The sequence below is a fragment of the Lissotriton helveticus genome, chromosome 3_1 (assembly GCF_964261635.1).
Source record: "Lissotriton helveticus chromosome 3_1, aLisHel1.1, whole genome shotgun sequence".
Taxonomy (NCBI): Eukaryota; Metazoa; Chordata; class Amphibia; order Caudata; family Salamandridae; genus Lissotriton; species Lissotriton helveticus.
Window position 1 is genome coordinate 447,162,455 of NC_136061.1, and position 19,135 is coordinate 447,181,589.

Sequence of the window (19,135 nt, forward strand, 5' to 3'; positions counted from 1 at the left end):
TCACTGCTATGACAAGAGGCGGGACACATTGGAGATACAGCGCTGTGAGTCTACAGGAGAGACACGTTGAATAACTTGAGAGACATGCTCGTCAGAGCTACGAGAGGCCATGCCGGGGAGGGTGTAATCGATCTACGGGAAGGGGGCATAGAGGGTTTAAAGTAACCTGGCTCTCGGGACATGCTGGACTAGCAGTGAAATACTGTCTAGGAGGCTGCCGCGCGCGTCTCCAGGGCAGAGATGAGGGCGCAGAAGCTCCCTAGTAAATGGGTTTGCTTGGATCTGCGCTGCTGCCAAATCGGAGAAGGAAAACAAAAGCTTTGCGGTCTGCATGGCATGGAGACATTGTCCTGTTGCGTGTAGAACCCCACTCCGGTCTAAACTCAAACTTGCAAGAAATGTACTCACCCTCTAGGTCCCACGGCTTTCCACATCCGCGTTGCTTCCTCCTCGTGTTAACTGAATTACAGTAGACCCCTTAGCACCGCCCCCTGCAGTCTTAAAGGGACCGCAGGATGGCTTAAGCCCAGCAAGACAACACGTTTATGGTAAGCAGAATCAGAATTATTTTTCACATCCTGAACATATTTGATTGTCAGGACACAAATTACAATCAAGGGTTGATAAAGCCAGTCGACTTAGTTATTTGATTAGTAAATGGACTTGTTTACTAGACCACTGCCAACTCCTTAAAAATGAAAATTATACTTGTTTTAATGCTTCTACTTTTCTTCTACCGATAAAGGGTTTCGTTAAAAAAAATCTTACTTTAAAGGGCAATCACAGACATAGTGGTCTGTCGACCTTAGCAAGCCACCATCCCAGTGATGGGTTCAATTCCTAGTGGTTCGCAATTTTTCACATACTTTATTAATATTTATGAGGAAGGTCGATTTGCGAACCGACCCATGGCTACTTAGGTCAGTTCACAAATTACCACACTGGTCGCAAAATGCAGTATTTTGCGACCAGTGCAATGCACATCTGTCCTTTAACCCTTTGCTTGCGTCGGCCGTCTGACGTCACGGTGGATGTGTGCGGAGGACAGCCAGGGGCCGTCCGAACTACGCCCAGTTGTAAATCACCCGCAAATTATCACTCCAGTCGGTGCAAATTAACGCTAGTGGGTGATATTTTTGTAGACAATATTTAGGCCACTTACATTTCACCTTCTCAAATTGTCTTTCCTGTCTGCAAACACAGATGGGTATCCTGATACCTTATTCAGGCTTGTCAGATCATGCTCCCTGTATTAAAATATGGGAGATACAATGTCTCATGATGTGTAATTCAGCCCTACCAGTTAGTGTGGTGAGCCACTCGGCCGCTACATTTTATTGTTTGCATGCACATCCCTGGGCCGGGCGCAGACCAGGGAGTATAAATGGGGACGTCAGCGCACGTGGCTGGCGGTATGGATAGAGTATCTGTGCGGTTGTTCTCTGGAGTGCTCCGACTGAGTCTAAAGGCTGCTATAGCCTTGCATTGCCGCGGCGTGTTGCATGCGCGCACAGGGCCCCCACACCTACCCCTCTAAAGAGTCGGGGGTACTACATTGGTGACGAGGCGGGATATAACCCCGTGAGCAACCACGTGGCTGGAGCATGGAAAAGCTGAGAGGTGTGAAGTGGGGCGGCTATGCCAGATTCACCGGAGAGAACAGCGGCGGCGGGAGCATTCGGAGGGCAGCCAAGCCGCGCAGCCGGGAAGACCCTCCCGGAGTTCAGCCAGCTGGCAGACCCTGCGACGGCTGCCCCACCCTGGAAGAAGTGGCTGGGGCAGCTGGAAAATTACTTTGTGGCCACTCGAGAAACAGATGCGATGGTGAAGAGATCGCTGATGCTGCTTATGAGTGGTGACGAACTGTATGAGCTGTTTCAAGACCTGCCAGACACTGGAGGTTGTGGGGACTATGACAAGGCAGTGCAGGCCCTCAACCGTTACTTTGACCCCAAGTGAATCCAGACTATGAACACTTCAAATTACGCCAGGCCAAACAGCGAGGGGAGGAGTCAATTGACATGTATTATGCTAGATTGAGAAAGTTGGCCAGCACTTGCACTGTGGTTGGTCGGTCGTTCGAGACCCGAGCCCAGCTAATAGCCGGGTGCAAGTCATCGGAACTGCGCAAGCTTATTCTCCGCCAACCAGGGATTACGCTACTGGAAATACTCATCCTGGGAAGGACACATGAGCTGGGGGATGCGTGCACAGGCGAAATGGAGATGGCGCTTGCAAAAGAAACCCACCGGGAGTCAGGCTGGGTTTCCTAATCCGATCAAGGAAGAACGGATTGAGGCATTGAAGAAGTCACAAGGTCGAGGGGCTAATGGAGGGGCCAAGCCAGAAGAAAGGAGCGTATGCTCTGAGGGTGTGCCCCGCACAGGGGAGACAGTGCGTGAAATGCAACAAGTATGGACACTTTGCGAAAGTGTGTCAAAGTGGTAAGACGCAGAGCAGCAGCAGGCCTCAGGAAGTTGGGTCCACGAAGTCCACCAAGAAAGTACTGGAAGAGGAAGAAGTGGACAGCAGGGGGCAGCAGCCGTCGACGATGGATGACGACAACGAGTACATCTTCGTGATATCCCATATGCGAGGGGTAAACGTCACCAAACGACCACCTCCTACGTGCCAAGAGTAGATTGGGGACACGTGTGTAAGGGAGCTAATAGACACTGGGGCCTCAGTCAACATTCTGGATGCTGAGCAGTTCAAGAGGCTCAAGCCAAGACCCCGACTTATGCTGACGGCGGGCAGTATATTAACCTATGAAGGGGATATTCCGATACCACTGCAAGGAGTAGTCGACACAGAGGTGAGGTACAAGGACAGAGTCACGGCCACCCGGTTCTACATCACCTGTGACCGGGCGGGGTCATTGTTAAGCTGTCATACGGCCGAAGATCTAGGGTTAGTGACATTTGCCAAGCATATCCACCAGTCTCAGGTGGACCAAATATTGGAGGAATTTCCTGAACTGTTCAAAGGGCTAGGATGCCTGAAAGGAGTGGAGGTCCAACTACACTTCGATGAGTCGTCCAGCCTGTTGCACTTGGTCATAGGAGAGTTCCATTCTACCTCAGAACTCTGGTGGAAGCCGAACTGGACCGATTAGAACAGGAAGGAGTCATTGTGAAGGTGTCAGGCCCTACCCCGTGGGTATCGCCACTGGTGATAGACCCCAAGCCAAAGCAGCCAGGGGCCATCCGGCTGTGCGTGGACTTGCGGCTGCCGAATAAAGCCATTTGCCGTGAGAGACACATTACGCCCACGATTGACGAAATTCTGACTGACCTGAATGGGGCGCGAGGGGTCTTGAAAGTAGACTTAAATTCGGGATACCATCAACTGATGTTGGTGGAAGAGAGTCCGTATATTACAACTTTTTCCACCCATGTAGGGCTGCGCCGATTCCAGAGTCTGAGGTTCAGAGTGTCCTCGGCAGCCGAGGTGTTCCAGGAGGCCGTGAGAGAGACACTGTCATCAACGTGAGTGACGACATCCTCATCTTTTCAAAGTCCCTGGAAGAGCACCAACTGAGGTTGAGAGCCACACTGAGGAGGCTGGTGGAACATTGCCTAACACTGCATCAAACGAAGTGTGAATTTTATGCCAGCGAAGTGAAGTTCTTCGGATACCGATTCTCGGCGAAAGGGTTGCAGGTGGATCCAACCAAGGGGGAGCCATCAGGATGGCGGCCTTCCCCCAGACGCTGTCTGAAGTAAGAATCTTTCTGGGTATGGCCAACTACTGTGGCTGACTCATTCCACGACTGGCCACTCTCTCGGAACATTGTGACAGTTGACAAAAAAGGATACCGCACGGCGGAGGATGGAAAAAGAGGCCCAAGCCTTTGCAGATGTGAAAAGGGGACTTCTCACCGGCGCTACGGTGGTGTACTTTTGGCCAGGAGCGGCTACAGAACTGATTGTGGATGCTTGTCCAGTGGGGCTAGGGGCCGTACTCCTGCAGCGATCGGACCAGGAGGAATGGGTGCCATCACCTATGCCAGCCGATCACTTACGGCTGTGGAGACCCGGTATGCCCAAACTGAGAGGGGCGCTAGCTATTCGGTGGGCTTGTCAGCATTTTCACATCTACCTGTGTGGGCACAGTTTCACAGTAATAACTGATCATAAGCCATTGGGGCCCCTTTTTGCGGGTACAGCGCAAAGTGGACTGCCAAGAATTGAAAGGTGGGCCGTCCAGATCCAGCAGTATCAGTTTGAGGTCGTGTACCATCCAGGGGCGAGTAATCCTACCGACTATCTTTCAAGACATCCACTAGCTCCTAAGGGGATGCAAGAGCCTGAGGTGGATGAAGGTGCTGAGATGTAGGTGAATCAACTACTGGACGAGGCTCGCCCCTAAGCACTATTGCTTGACGACATCCGGAAAGCATCGGTGTAGGATGAGTGCTTACAGGAGGTGAGCCGTACCCTGCAAGACAAGCAATGGAAGTGGTTCCTGAGTGGGAATGAGCGGAGAATGACTGAGGAGAAAGCGTACTGGGAGCGCCTGTGGAGATTGAGGGGAACTGTGTGCGGCAGGAAACGGGGTAATCCTGAGAGGCACCCAGCTAGTAGTGCCCGCGGCCCTCCAAGAACGCATGATTGAGCTGGTCCACCAAGGGCACCAAGGAATCGAGAAAACCAAGGCGCGGCTGCGTTCCAAGGTGTAGTTCCCGGGCACAGATCGAATCGTGGAGGACACAGTCAGGAGGTGACACACCTGCATCATAACCGGGGCTGATCCGTCCGACAATCCCATTATCACCGAAAGGCCCAGCTTGTCGCCTTGGGAACGGGTGAGTCTGTATTTTGGGAGTTTCCCCGATGGCCGTCGAATGGCGGTGGTGGTCGATAGTCATTCGAAGTTCCCTGTTGTAGAATTGGTGGCATCGACAGCTTTTGAATGTTTGCAACCGGCGCTCGAAAAGACATTTGCACTGCTGGGGCTGCTGGAGGAAGTGCGCACTGACAATGGGCCGCCATTCAAAGGACAGGATTTACAGAGGTTTCTCAAACAGCTGGGCGTCAGGCGCCGGAAAATAACACCGCAGTGGCCACAAGCCAATGGAGATGTGGAAAGGTTCATCCGCACATTGAATAAGGCCCTCCGGATTGGGGTGGCCCAAGGCGTCCACTTGGAGACATGTCTACACCAATTCCTGAGGGCATACAGACAAACAACACACTGCACAACCAAGAGTGCACCCCATGACCTTCTACTAAAAAGAGCAGTGAGAGATGGAATACACAACATTGAGGCATGGACTCCCGCGGTGATAGATGTGGAAGAGTCCAAGGCCAGCCGCAAGAACAACAATGAACGGGCTAGCAAAAAGAGGGGTGCCCGACCAGCCGACATCAAAGTTGGGGACAATGTAGTACGGAAGGACAGGTATCCGGGCTCCAAGTTTTGCACGCCGTTGAGCCTTGGAGAGTGGTACTGGTTCAAGGAACTTTAGTAGTGGCGGAGAAAGGACACCAAAGGATAGCGTACAACATATCCTGATTCAAAAAAGTACCCAGACCATGCCTTATGGCCCCGGCACCCGAAGGAGAACCGTGGGGGGAAGAATCTGACCCTGGGCGGGGGGATGGTAACCCGAACGTGAGTGACCCCCCCCTGCCGACCGGAAGAAAGGGAGGAGCGCCGAACAACAACACCTTGTAGCGGCAGCCCTCCGGAAGGGACTGAAAAGGGCGGAGGCCGGAATCAGCACCATCGGTATGATTTTCGCGACAAGCCCATGCCAAACACACCGCTGCAGGACTTTGTGCAGTGAGGTGGTGCCATGAAATGGCCGTGTTGGAGTTGTGGGTGTCGCCACTTACACTGGACAGTCTGGTCTGTGGGAGTTGTTTCTTGGACATTAAGTTGTGCCCGTTACATGCCAGTTGATGAGTAGGATGGGATTTGGTGGGCCACCCGGCCGCTGCAATACATTGTTTGCATGCATCTCCCTGGGCCGGGCGCGGACCAGGGAGTATTTAATAAATGGTGACATCAGCGCACGTGGCTGATGGCACGGACATAGTATCTGTGCAGTTGTTCTCTGGAGTGCTCCGACTGAGTCTAAAGGCCACTATAGCCTTGCATTGCCGCGGCGCTTTGCATGCGGGCACAGGGCCCCCACACCTACCCCTCTAAAGAGTCGGGGGTACTACAGTGCATTTACTCTCCTATGTTTGTTGTCAGGTCTGAATGCAAAGAAATGGGAGGAAAAACGTCCTGGTGGCTGAACCCCATCCCAGTGTTGTGGACGCATGTTAGGCCTGTTTGTATTTTTGTATTTGGTTTATTTGTTTTTAAAAAACAAACACCAAATGTGCGGATTTGTTCCTGAATAATAAATCAATGTCCCTGACATGCACTCTTCCATGGCACTTCCATGAAGGAAAGATGGTGTCAGAAGTCCTACCCTTAACAGGGAAGGATTTCCAAAGTATTAAACTGGTAGTCTTGTGACATCCAGACCTCCATTAGTTTAAAAGCATTCACATCACTTCTAAATGATACTGGGAACTGACAGGTAGGTGGGTGAAGCATCAGCCTGCTACTGCTCACCTATACATGACTCCCCTATTTGCCAGAGTTATTACTGGATTGTAACAAAGAATGCTACACTTTGTGCCCGAAGTGGTAAATGTGGAGGATAATTCAATACACTATGAATAAACTGGGCAAGGTAATTCTAGTTAGGTTCTTCTCTGGATTTAGTAGATCTCCATAAATTAAAAGGGTTTCCATTATCACCAGCTCCACACCAGCTCTGGTATTTGGATGTTTGTACACATTAGGTCTCTCTATGGTTAGCCCTATGTTAGAAATTGGTTTTCTGGTTGGCAGAGGTTTGCACCCTGTCCAAGCAGGTACCATAGTCAGGGTAAGTCACAAACACACCCTAAATTAACCCGTGCTCACCCTCTGGTAGCTTGGCACAGAGCAGTCAAGCTAACCAGGTTACAAAAATAGAGCTTAATTTTATAAACAAGACAAGACCAAATTGCCAAAAATCCAATAAGTAGAAGTTGAGATGTCAATTTTTAAAGATTAAACTGTAAAATAGCACTTAGAGGTAATAAGCCCCTATTTGAGATATCTAGTCATGCTATACTGGGACAAATCTAAAACTTCAAGCTGACCTCAACGGAGCACAGGTCGGATACAGTTGCAGGTAAGTCATGCTGAAGAGACCAGTTCGCGGGGAAGCAAGTTGCCCGAGGCAAGGAGAGGGATACTGGATTAGGTCCGTGAGGCGCGAAGAGCCCCCAGGCATCACGGACAGATGAGTTGGCGCTTCGTGGTCGAATTGGCGATGCTGGCTGTGCAAATAGACGAACTTACGGCGGCCTGCGCTGCACCTTTGTCCGAGCGCCGTGGTTCCAGAGCGAACAGGCCCATTCACGTTTGAGAAGAGCCCAAAGGCTTGACTTCAGGAGCCCAAAACTACTGCTCAGGGCCCAGGACCTCAGAGGCTCCTCTTGAAGGTCAGGAGCTTGTTGAACATGGGTCCAGGAGCTGTGGTGAGCCTGTTATATCCCTAAGGCTCGGATCAGGGAGCCAGCAGACTAGCCCTTGGAGTCACTCTGTGGTCCTGGGTTCAAGATGTGTCCACGTCCAGCCCTTCCTTTCAAGTTAAGAGAGCAGCAGGTCAGCACAGTAGGACAGCAATTCATTCAGCGCAGCAGTCCATCAGAGGGACAGTCCTTCAGCAGCACCGCAGTCCTTCTTCTTGGCAGAGTATTCACAGGTCCAGAAGTGTTCTAAAGTCCTGGTGTCAGAGGCCCAGTACTTATACCAAGTGGTGCCTTTGAAATGGGGAGACTTCAAAGAAGAGATTTGAAGTGCACAGAGACTTGCTCCAGGCTCACTACATGGTGGTATACAGCTGTTTGTGTGTGGACAGGGCACATCCTATTCTAGGGTCAGTGTGAAGCTGTGCCTATCTCCTTCTTGTGATCTCCCGGGTTGGCTCATCAAGTCATACCTAAGCTCCCTTTGTGTGTGCCTGTCTAGAGGGAATACACAGAGACCAACTGTCAACCAACCCAGACCCAACAGAGACAGGAAGTAGGCACCAAATGGTTCAAGTAAGAAAATGCCAGCCTTCTAAATGCAATAAGAACAGATGATGGACAGAATGGTAAAATCAATCATTCATCCCCAGTCACAGATCTGTGTTAAATCCATAATCTTTTAGCTCACCATGCCATTCCAGTTTGAACCCAGCCATATGCAAATCAATCTTGGCCCTGCTTCATATGGGAACAATCCAGCCCAAACCGCCAGGCCAGGTCCTACCTGGACCAGAAACAAGCATCCTGGGGCTGGTTTTGTGGTATGACCCTGCATCAGCCAGGCTAACTTGAATCTAGGGGCATAGCGAGCACAGGACCCATGTCTGGGCACACCCTTCCCACTTAGTGCCACAAATGTAAAAACAACAATTGATGGACAGAATGCTGAACAAATCAAACATTCAACCCAGTCACAGATCTGGATTAGGTCCATAATTTTTTTGCCTGCATACCATTCCAGTTTGGACCCAGCCATATGCAAATCAGTCATGACCCTGCTCCCCATGGGAACAGTCCAGCCCGAACTGCTAGGCCAGGTCCTCTGGGGACCAGAAACAAGCATCCTGGGACCAGTTTCAATCAATCAATCAATCCATTTGTAGAGGGCACTACTTACCCGTGAGGGTTTCAAGGCGCTGGAGGGAGGCGGGGGGGGGGTGCTGCTACTGCTCGAACAGCCAGGTCTTGAGGCGTCTCCTGAAGGCCAGCAGGTCCTGGGTCTGTCGTAGGCAGGTTGGGAGGGTGTTCCAGGTTTTAGCAGTCAGGTGGGAGAATGATCTGCTGCCGCCAGTCGTTCGGTGGATGCAGGGGATGGTGGCAAGGGTGAGGTCAGCGGAGAGAAGCTGGCGGTTCGGGGTATAGAAGGTGAGTCGATCGTTGAGGTACGCTGGTCCGGTGTTGTGAAGAGCTTTGTGAGCGCATGGGTGAGAAGCTTGAAGGTGATCCTCTTGTTGATGGGGAGCCAGTGCAGGACTTTCAGGTGCTAGGGGTCCTTGGATGGGACCGATATGGTCTCGGCACGAAGAGTTGCGCACTTTCTCCGGGGTAATAGTTTCCTTGCTGGCATGACTGATTGAGCTTCCATACGGCCGCCTGCCCTTTTCCAGTGGGCGGTTGTGATGATGTTTCATTAATTAATTATGATGGGCTGCAATAGGGCACATCGCCTTCTTAATAACCCCCTTAGTGAACTCCTTGGCTCTCCGGGGCTTCCCCGACCTCTGTGTTCTCTCTTCACCCTCTGTCATATGTGGCAGTGCGCGGTAGTGCCCGGGGACCGGTTACTATGTGAGCGGGGCCAGCAATTGAACAGAGGACGGAGGTCAGCAGGGGGAAAGGTCCACTGGCAGCTTGGAAAACAGGCTGCAGCGGTGTGGTGGCTCTCTCCAGGGGCTTCCACCGCCTCACCACTTTCCTCCACCACACAGTGCCTCTCTGGGTATTGACACACTAAATACCTTATACGTTTTAATGTTGATTTAATGGTTTTAGTCTCAGCAGGGGTATTGTGCAAGAATTCCTTTTATGAGTAATGGTTTTATCCTAAATGTGATGTCCAATACCACTACTGCTTTCAAGTCCGTATCAACGGTATTATTATTGCAATGGTTCTAAGTAACTGTGCAGAGAAATGAATAAATGACAAAAATTACAGTCATCAATGTCCAGCAAAACTCGAAAATGGAGGATGGTAAAATGTTGATGCTTTGCTCCTTGCATGCAGGCACTTGCTCCGAAAAAGAAGGTGTGGTGTTCACGTCCAGTCAAGACGCTGTTCGGATTTAGGTATGTTCACATTGGTGGTTCTTCCTTGAGTCCAAAAACAATCTCCCCTCCCCTAAGCAAAATGCAGCCTTCATTCCAGTTGCAGTGATACTCCAGCAGAGGTCAATGAAAGACTGCTGATTGTGGTGTGTGATTTTGTGGTAGTGGCCCTTTTCTCGAGGGACTTTGGTATTGGTTGATGGGACCGCCAATGTGTGGTCTCGATTATTCAGACACACCTGCAGTCACAAGTGCCTGACAGCTATACATGGTGAACACAAACCGAAGTTGCAATTACCATGAGCATCCCATCATTCACCGGTGATTTAGCTTCTAAGCACACCGCAGGGGTCACAGGTCTTCAATTATTCACCATATGGCCTACTAGTGCAGATTATTCCATGAGTTGTAGTGAACTGTATTCTGCTGCTCCTGTCTCTGCTCCTCTCAGTCTTCCTTTTAAATGCACTCAATTCCTCATTTAAGGAAACTCTCATCACCCCTCCTCGGCAGTGAGTCAGCTTCTTGCCTCATGACAGGCCTCAGAAAGCTCCTCTTGAGAGATTTGCAGAACTTTATGATTTCAATGTAAACAAAAACTAGGGCACTTGCTTTAACTCAATTTATATTGCTTTTAAATTAACTTCTTTCAAAGTGTACATTTTCTGCTTTGCAACGTGGTCAACACTTGTGTAATTTTCAATTTGTCCAACTCTTACCTGATATCCAGCAGAGCTCTCTTTGGGCTTAAATCAATGACATGAAAATGCATATAGTGCTATAATTTCACTGCCATTTTCATTATTTTATCTGTGCCTTCTGGTGTTGTCACAATCATTATCAAAGTGTCTCTACCCACTTTTTCAACTTTTGGACCTTTAATAGAAAGTCTAAAAGCCTTGACCACGTCTGCTTCTCCAAACTCCTCCCTTTTATTCTTTTGATCACCAGTCATCTTACTCACTGACATCCTGATGTCATTGCTCTGCAATTTGGGGTGGGGCGAAAAACTACAATTGGGGTTGGCGACCGTCTTCATGTGTTTTTCATACCACCAACATCCTAACTCCAGGGTTGAAACGTTTGTGTACTTTTGAAAATGTGCCTACTCCCTAAGGGAGGTCTCTATCATGATGTGGAAGTGTTCAAGGGAGTCACTACGTAGCATCCACATTGAGTAAGCCTTGGTCACGCCAATCAACTCTCCAGACAGCGCCCCCATTTTATTTCCTGCAGCCTTTATAGCCTCCTCATTGTTACACATCTTACTCCTCGGGGCAGCATGCAATGAGCTAATATACATCAGCAAACTTTTCTCTCCCACTGTATGTTCCTCTTCTACGATAGAATGGTCTGTTTGCCTGAGTTGGCTCCCTTGAGGGACTCCCATTGTGCCGTGTGACAAAACGTGAAGAAAGACTCACCCACTGCACCTGTAGTCTGGTGGTTTTGCTTTACATGTGTGCCCAGTGTCATGTCAAGCTCTTACTGAAGGTTGCATGTGTTCAAGGTATGAAGGCGCGTCCCTTGCGCTGCGTCGATAATGCCGCTTTGGCGTCTCTGCATTTGCGATCACCCAAATGTGTTTTCCTCAAGTCATCAGGAGAGGCACAAGAGGTTGCAGCAGGGCCTTGTAATCACACCTTTGCTACTGTGTTTATCCCAGAATTTTGCTTTCAGCAGATTGATCCCTCCTTCAGGATTTCTTCTCCTGTATTCTTTCTTGGTTTTTTCCTCCTTCCTGATTTGGTGTCTTGCTAATTTCTTCAATTCTAATCTTCCTCTTCAATCAATACAATAAGCTATAAAATGGTCAAGGAGGTTTTTTTTTCTCTTTTAGGGGGATTTCCTCCCCTCTGTGACCCTCTTGAACAAATACTTGACACCTGTCCGGCATACTATCCAGTCGAGGGCGGAAGCGAATCTTTCCTCAGGCAATCAAAAAGGCAACTCCATAGAGCCTTTCAGCCTCGAGTTCTACTCAGACTGTGATGCTTAAAGTTTGGTTAATATGGAGTCTTTATTTGACCTAGCTCAAGAGTTCAACAATTGCGCCCTGAGAATTCAGCGCTCAAGCAAACTTTGATGTTACAGTTTACTGCAGTACTTCCCAAACTTTTTCGAACCACTACCTAATTTTCTGATCGGCAAACTTTTGCAACCCACCTAGCTTTAATATACATGAGTAATGGGATTTTTCTTTAGTTTAATGTTATTTTAGAGGGCATCACACAATTGAAATTCAACTCAACCAAAAAAAAAGAAAAAAAAAACAAATTCCATCAATTACAATGGTACCAACACTGACCAGTCAGGAAGACAGAGGATATAGAAACCCACTAAGTGCAACGTGTGTCAAATAAAATATATGTAGATATCAATTATTAAAAAGAAGTCCATAGAATACCATGGACAGTTCGTGACCAGCCAGGACCCCTGACAGCCACACTCTTAAGGAGCACAAGATATGGTTTAATTTAGATCGGTGCCTGTTAATTTCTAAAGTAGATATTTCAAGAGAGCAAACATTTAAAAATTCTTGGCACCATATTTTTGTATCCGTTGGTCCAATTAGCAACCAATATTGGTCCAAAACCAGTGTAGCCAGCGAACTAACAAAAACAAATATCCCAATTACTGAGGGTGGGATAAGAGGGGAATGCCCGAGTAGTATCTGCTTGTGGTCCCATTTAGAGTCGTTGATAAAGATTCGGTTTAGTTTCTAAAAGATATAGTCCCAATACTTACGCATGCATATGCATGCAGCAAACATGCGGACAGCTCCCTCTCCATCCAACCCACATCAGAAACATCGACTATCCTGCATTACCTTTTTGTGAGCGATATGGTGTATAGTACGAATCGTTAAAAAAACCTACAATGGTGAACTTTGACTCGAGACACATTCCAAACTGTCTATACAAAATGTTACCAGTCACAATACCATGAAATGTCACCTCAGCCCCCAGGCAAACATGCGAAAATACCTTAGTTCTCCCCTGAAATTCAGCTGCCACAATCATTTTGTAGGACAAACCTATGTTCCCCTTATGAGTCAGTTTCATAATAAACTCCAACCTCTACAGAAAATGACATGGTTGGAGATATCTAAAAAAAAAAAGCCCTGGCGGGGAAGAGACAGCTGCTGCTGAAATGCCTCGAAGGATAGCAAAGTTGTGTCTGCCTACAGTGGTCCTCATGTGTAATTCATCCAGCAGCTTAGCGGACTATGGTGAATGGATAACAGCAGTTCGGATTACACCCCAATAAAAGATATTGATTATAAGGAGCAATACCAGGGAATCGTTTTTTTCAGACAGGTCCATATTTGATGATAGAATAGAATCTTAAATGTTGTTCTCTTGAAGTGAACCGTATCAATGAGACTTAAATGTGGTTTAATGTCCCCATCAACCCCCCCCCCCCCACCCCCATGGTTGATAATCAGTGAAGATTGATCCTAATGGCCAGAATGCTCTACCTAAAACCATAGTAAGATGGGAAATATAGGCGGCCAGATAATACATTTGTATTGCTGATAGGGACATTACATCTCTATCGCAAGATAATTGAAGATACTGTATATTTAATGACAGTTGTTTTGTAGTTCCATGTGAACTTTTGCTAAAGGACTTCGAACGGTATAGACTGGGGCGTACACATATTTCTTGAGGGTTTACAGACAGAAGAATTATCAGTTATTATAAATAGGAATACGACTAACTACCTTTTTGGTAACTGCGAACATAAAATCTATAAAACCTGTCACAGTTGTTTTCCCATGAGTAAGACATCCTCTGGAAGGTCTCTAAAAAGAATTGACCAATCCCCCAGGAGTATTGAGGAAAGTGGTCTAAGGATAATATATCATAGTCATTAAGGACAGACAGTGGAAAATTGGCCAACCACCTTAGAGACCCCAAAATTACCAAATATAGACACAGAAAGAGGCATAGCAAGACATAATATTCTCCCATACCATAGCCTGTCATTGATGATGTTGTCTTTATACATTTCACCTTGAACATAAAACGCTCTGATACCCGCAAGGGTTATGTTTGCACTATATAAAACTTTATAAATAACTAAATACAATTCATTAAAAAAACATCGAAGTGGGGAAATGCTCTCCCTGATGGAACATAGTACCCAGTGAATAAATATGTATGCAGATATTCTGTTTAAATTAGTCATGAGTGACACTGGCACTACCTTGTGTCCGACAACAGAATATATTGAAGTCACAGCAACATTTCAGTGGAACCATGGGCTACAGTGGTGTGTGTTCCCTGAAATAATAACAGATTCATACTTATTGTTAGACCTCCTACTGTATGCATTTATTAGGGGCCTCCCAATGTGGTATTTAGGATGTGAGTAGTTTACAGACCCTAAGTATAGCCCACCATCAGGATCTTCTTCCAAACATGTAGAGTACATTCGTATAGCCCCATGTCCTAGAATGGCTTGTACAACATGGGAGATAATGGGTGGGGACAGTACTAAATACGTAGGGATGATAGACACCACATTCACACTTCAGTTGGAGGATGAGTTGTCCCCCTCTAGAAAAGATGGGGGTGCTTTTAAAGAAGGGTCAAGATGCAGGGTGCTGGAGGAGAATAGTATAGGCAAGTGTGTCAAAGTGCAGGAGGATGGACAGGCAGACTCAAGACTCTAAAATTAGAAGGCAACTGAGTATCTTTTAAACAAGCAAACCCATGGCAGAGAATAAAGAATGGTAGCTAGTGATGGTTTAGCTCATTTTTAATAGAACACTTGCACACTGCTTAGATTTATGAACGTTTTTTGTCTTCACAATTTTTGTTGATATGGAAGCGCTAATGATGAGAACCAGAGTCCACTGGTGAGAACCTCTCAGTGGACTCCCATGGGGTTACTTCCGTGAGGCGTTCCATACCGTGTACACATTTTTTTGTCACATTTTTGTTGTTTAATTGCATGTTCAACATTTTGTATATATCACACATGTTGCAATTTCTTTTCACATTGGTGTAGAATGACTTATGGCATATCACACATGAAGATGAGTACAGAGGTGGAACACGATACATGAGAGAGCAGGGAGCAACTGTGGCATAGCTTGGAACTTGACAAGTGCCAGTGTATTACATAAAAAGTAGTGAATACACATACAGAAATGGTCAAAAGTTATTTGCTCCATCAAATTATGACCAGGTTAATCAGATTATGTAATATTCAGTGAGTGGGGGCTTGACCTGGCCTATATTGAACCCCTTGAGCTCTATGGTGAATTAAGACTCAAGAATGATTCAGGAAAGAGAAGAAGGCCCTCTAGACAGTGGGAGGCCCCAAATGGGCCATATGTGACTGAACAAAGAGATTCTGACGACACAGTCCTTACACATAGCATCCTAGGGGTAAAAGATAAATGATCAGAAAAATCCTACGAAAGATCAGAGGAGGCATTAGATGACATCATTGAACATTAAACCAGAATGTCCCTTCTTGAGCAACATAACAGGGAACAGTCACCGTATGCCTGTGAGGGAGAAGAAAGCAATAAGGCAGAACAAGCTTTAGAAAGGGGCAGCGGGAACTGAGGAGATTAGCATTCTATGGTGCACCTACATGCCCATGTGGGAGAAAGGGAACGTTTGCCATAGCAGGAAAGATATTTATGGTAAATACAGTGGTTCAGGTTTCGCCTGAGAAGGTCCAGTGACACAATAGGTAAAGTATTATTTTGTCAAATGAACAAATCGGTTATGGGAGCAAGCTTCATAGGGCAACAGATAAATATTTAATCATAGTATGCATATTCATAGTTACAGGTGCTCACATAAGTGACAAGGGTGCGTAATGTGACTGTGTGAAAGTGACAATACACGACATATCACACAAAACAGACATCGAAATCCAGGGCCGTATATACAAGTGGAAGGATTTTCAACAGGGGGTTGACGGCGTTTCGATCTTTTGTAACTTTAGATCATCATCAGGACTGTGTGAGCATTTAATTCTATAGTGGGAATCTTAGTCTTGCTTCGGTATTAATACTGTTGGCAAAGGAATTAAGCAGGATAGACTTGGCAGATTAAACGGTTCAGGACTTTAAGGAGCCTGAATCTTGCTTCAAGTGTTGTAGGGGTATGCCCTATGTAGCTTGCTCCCAGAACCGATTTGTTCATTTGACTAAATAATACTTTACTTTGTGTCACTGGACCTTCTCAGGCCAACCCTGAACCACTGTATTTACCATAAATACTTAACCCCAGGTTCGCTTTACGGAGTACCCTTGTTTTCCCCAAACTACCATAGCAGGAAAGATGACACTGAGGAAAGATCTGACACTTGTACTCCTTGTTTGTCCAGGCAATGATTAGAAGCCCATTGAAATAGTAGCCCAATATGAGAATAGTTGGCGTAATTCTGCCCCTGTTACTGGCAAGCTCGCCGGTTGGACAGAAGGATGGACATCACAGATGACGCACGGCCATGAGAGAGTTACTTTGAATCCCGACACATGGCAAATGCAGAAAAGTGCATTTCCCAGGGCATAACAGATACTTACCGGAATATCCCTATATGCAAATAAGTCTCAGATTGTGGCAGAGGTCTGCTTGTAAGTATGATTTTCATCCCCCTGCTGGCCATAGGACTACAGTCCTGACACAACTTCCCTTGATATTTGAAGGCCCAGGGTGCCTCAGTATATACCATGGCCCCAGAAGGACAGAGAAAATCTTTAAAAATATTTGTCACCACTTGCTGAAGGGGCTGGGAAATGGATGGCAGCTTTAGAAAAACATACCGCATGAATTATTCTTGTAATAGGGGACATTAAATGCTTACTATGTTCCCTTATAGGAGAGGAGACAGACACACTGCACAAAGGAAGGAGTAAAGGATGTGACATTGACCAACCCAAAATGTGATGGGGTACCCTTTAACAGAGTGAGGGGAATTGTTTGGAGATAATTGAGGAAAATGTATCCAGACAGGCTATGTCTTATGACACAGACAATGTAACTAAATGAGGAGCCAGCCCAATTCCTCAGCAGAATGAAGGAAAAATGGACACAAGAAGTAGGGGAGAGTTAGGAAGGGACAGGACAGAACGCATTACTGTTTGAAAACATAGTGAGAACGGTGTATCAGCTAAGGTGTAGGACAAATTATTTAATATAGTGGCCTTAGATGCCAAACCATGGACAGAGATTTATGCACACATAATACATTTCAGCAAGATGAGACAGAAAAAGGAAAAAAGTGAGAAAGACGAAATAGGGAAGGCAGCACCCAAACTGGTCCAGCAGAGGTTGACCAAGAAAACAGAGGGAGGAATTGCCATTTCTACCACACGGCTAGCTGTAGTGTCCCTGGGTATGCTCTCTCTGGGCGCCCCAATGCCACCCAACCAGTATGCCCAGAGAAGCAATAACAGGAATAATAGAAGAGGAGGGCGTGGAAGATTCTGGGGTAATAGAGTAAACATATTCCAGGGTGGACAGAGATGCCACTATTGCAAGATGCCTGGACATTTCATTAGGGATTGTAGGTTCAAAAAGGAAGGTGAACTTAACAACTAGAGAGAAGAATCACTCATGTTTTTAAGAAGGGTCCTCACTCACCAACCTGGTTGGTGACAAGCTTCATCATGGGAACCCCATCAGAGAGGCTGAGTGCCTCTCCGGTGTGCTTCGACGCCTGATTACAGCGGAGTAGGATTTAGTGAGTCTTGAGTGCAAGTGCTGGTGGCGTAAGTGATGTTAAAATAGACTATACTACTCCTTAAATTTTTTTTAATGATAGGGTAGTATGTAGATTAAAAAGGGGTGTATGGTGGACGTTGTGACTGATTAGATTGGTCAGCCACATCTGTTTTTTAGAACATTAGGATTAGGTGGTGAGTGAGGACCCTTCCTAAAACATGAGTGATTCTTCTCCCTAGCCTTTGTCAACTTGTCTTCACTCTTTTGTTGTTGATTTGATTACCCCTGGGGAATAAGAGTGGAGACAAAAAAAACCCTCTCTCTCTCTTTGTTTTGATATGAACTTAACAACTAGACATGGGCGACATATGGCCAACAAATGGCACCACCTGGTGTTATTATGGCACAAGCTGCCATGAGTACCCAGGTGATATACCTCCTGCAGCCCCAAATGCAGTTGCCACCTCAACCACAGTTACAGCCCCAGTAGTTACAGCAACCCACCCCTCAAATGCAGTACGGGCCACAACAGCGAGTGCAGCCCACCTTGCAGCACCGGAACTCACAAGGATGGGTAATTGTCAGGGGAGGGAACCCATTCCTACAAAAAAACAAAATGAGTGAATATGTCCAATGAAGGTGTCCATGGATTAGTCTCATGTGTCCAGTTGTATCGGTAACCCACAGGCCAGACATGGAACCCAGTGACGAGGAACCCACTGTGGCAATATCTATAAATGACAAGTAGTACACCATTCTCATCGACACTGGGACCACTAAGTCCTGTATTCGGGAGAAGGGACTCGCATGGTTAAATTCATCAATGGTCACACAGGGGTTCCTTGGGGCTGTGATGAGGGTTCCTTTCACCAAATCTGTGGAGATGGAAATAGGGAGAAGGTATGTTGACAGCTGTCTCTTATTCACCCCAAATGCGCCCGCTAACTTGCTAGGACGTGATCTCATGGCAAAGTTAAACATGACTATTCACTTTGAAGATAATGGATCTACAATATGTTCAACACCAAGAGTATCTTGTAAACGCATTGTAGTGTAGTTCCTATATTCCCAATAGGCTCTGCGCATTGGAATAATATACACTATAGCTTTGACATAGGACTGAGGTCAGTATGTCTCTATCTAGTATACTAAACTTAATTGTGTGTGCCTGCTAACTCAGAGGTCACAAGAAACTTTCTCGAGTAAACAAGAAGGGCTTAGTCTCTGACAACCGCATAAACATGACAACTTTATTTCCCCTAGAACAGGAACAATATCTTCGGAGTCGTGGAAACAATAGATAACTATTTCACTCAGTCAATCCTGCATGCTTCGTTTCTACAGAGTTGCACAGAAATAGAGAGATGGGCGTTTCAATAAAAAGGGGTTTATTGAACAGTCTTCTTTCTCATGCAAGAGAGGTGAACTGCTACAATCGTTAGACAGAATGCGGATTATAATGCGTACAGCGTGAACAGTAATATAGAATAATACTGTATTAGCATTGTCTGTTGCTATGACATATATAAAAATGCATACATAAATAACACCGGCTAAAATACTCAACTGGTGCTTCTAAAATTCGCC

General features: G+C 46.6%; 1 protein-coding gene and 1 pseudogene across 6 annotated transcripts in view; one reads left to right on the forward strand and one right to left on the reverse strand.

The window, feature by feature from the left end:
* METTL21A (methyltransferase 21A, HSPA lysine) overlaps window positions 1-19,135 on the reverse strand; it is a 177,403-nt gene that overhangs the window by 81,356 nt on the left and 76,912 nt on the right. The window contains exon 1 of one of the 6 annotated variants that reach the window (XM_078680320.1): window positions 409-471. The exons of the other annotated variants lie outside the window; for them this stretch is intronic. The gene's annotated coding sequence lies outside the window, so the exon portion shown is untranslated. Of the gene's footprint in view, window positions 1-408; window positions 472-19,135 lie in introns of those variants that run through there. 6 annotated transcript variants of the gene reach the window in all.
* Window positions 4,847-18,185, forward strand: LOC144825225 (uncharacterized; annotated as a pseudogene).